Source organism: Sinocyclocheilus grahami, unplaced genomic scaffold (assembly GCF_001515645.1).
Source record: "Sinocyclocheilus grahami isolate Dianchi unplaced genomic scaffold, SAMN03320097.WGS_v1.1 scaffold146.1, whole genome shotgun sequence".
In the NCBI taxonomy this organism is placed as follows: Eukaryota; Metazoa; Chordata; class Actinopteri; order Cypriniformes; family Cyprinidae; genus Sinocyclocheilus; species Sinocyclocheilus grahami.
The window spans coordinates 651,941-653,634 of NW_015505325.1; positions in this window are offsets into that span (position 1 = coordinate 651,941).

Below are 1,694 nucleotides of genomic sequence, written 5' to 3' on the forward strand. Positions count from 1 at the left end.
TTGTATATGTTTATTCCGTATTTACTTGTTCTATTTTTTATTTATTAAATTTTTTTTTTGTTCTGTCACTGTCATTCTGTTACACTGTGGAAGCTTCTGTCACGAAAACAAATTCCTCGTATGTGTAAACATACCTGGCAATAAAGCTCATTCTTTTTCTTTTTCTATCACCATTATTCACAATGTAAAATGTGCTGCAGCGCAATTTCCCAAAACAATAACTGTGATATTTGGGAAGAAGCAACAGAAACAGTTTTGCAGAAATGCCTTCCTTCTGTCATATTATCATGAGCAATGATGCCTTGAAGGTGTATTGATTTGGTCATAGTGCGTATCCAATTGAAAAAAAAATGCTCTTGGGAAATATATTCCAATACATTTCTAAATTATGCTTCTAAAAGGAAAATTGCCCATGTGCAAAACGTGATGCAAAAAGAAAATACCATCTGAACACGAAGGCCTCATTCTGAATAATTTACCAGGTTAATATTCTAGATTTGTGCGTGTGCGTATCAGGTTCAGCATTAGTAACGCACATGAAAAGATCTTTGTAGGAATGTACGTGTTGAAAGAAACACTGCACGTTCTCTCTCTCTTGCAGTGAAGTGTGAGCCTTTACCACGATGTGGAGGAGGAGCCTTCATATGTGAGGGGGAGTGAGGGAGGGAATGCACAGAGAAATGGAGAAGCGGAATTAGAGGAGATGAGGGCTGTTCAAGTACTGTTGCATTCTGCAAGCACCACTAGCTTGCCTGGACACCAGAAGCTTCTCAGAATTACAATGAATCTAAATCGTGGATATTCAGTCATTGTTCATCCCATAAACTGGTAAGTAAAAGCAACTGATTGAAATTATCATACTGTCATCAGATTCTAGGATGTTATGTTGGCTCTCTGGCTTTTACAGTTAGTACAGATTGACATTTTCCATAACATCTCAAGAATGATGTTTAATGTGTATGTATGTATGTATGTATATTTCTATGATGGATAACTTATCTTTATTTATGTAAATATATCTTTAGTCAGCAAAATGCATTTATATCATGCATATTTTACATGTAATGCATCTGTTACGTTGTTTCTTTCTTAAATGTGTCTGTATACTCTATTTAGTATGCTTTATTTAGAATATTTATACATGCTGCATTTTGCATGCTTCCTTTACAACGTTTTCCAATATATTTTGATGTTATTTTATGTCTTTGTTAGAATTAGTCTCTTTTGAAATCTTAGTTCTGAGATGCTTTTATTTGGATCAAGAGTTCATGAAAGTTTGACTTAATTTTAAATGGCAAATGAGTTTGAAAGGGGGTTAGAGAGACATGTGGTGCTGTGTGAGGAGGTTCGGTGTGCTGTTATATACCTGTACATACAATTGTCGATTTGTATATTTTTATTCCTTATTTACTTGTTCTATTTTTTATTTATAAAATTTTTTTTTTGTTCTGTCACTGTCATTCTGTTACACTGTGGAAGCTTCTGTCACGAAAACAAATTCCTCGTATGTGTAAACATACCTGGCAATAAAGCTCATTCTTTTTCTTTTTCTATCACCATGTAATTCAGTTCAAGCTATTCAAGCTTTGTTGGATTCAGAGTGAATCAGAACTGTGTCAAATTAATTGTGAATCTAATGAATCTGAATCAGAGTCATGCAGTTCAAAGGCAGGTTAAATGGACAATCCATCATT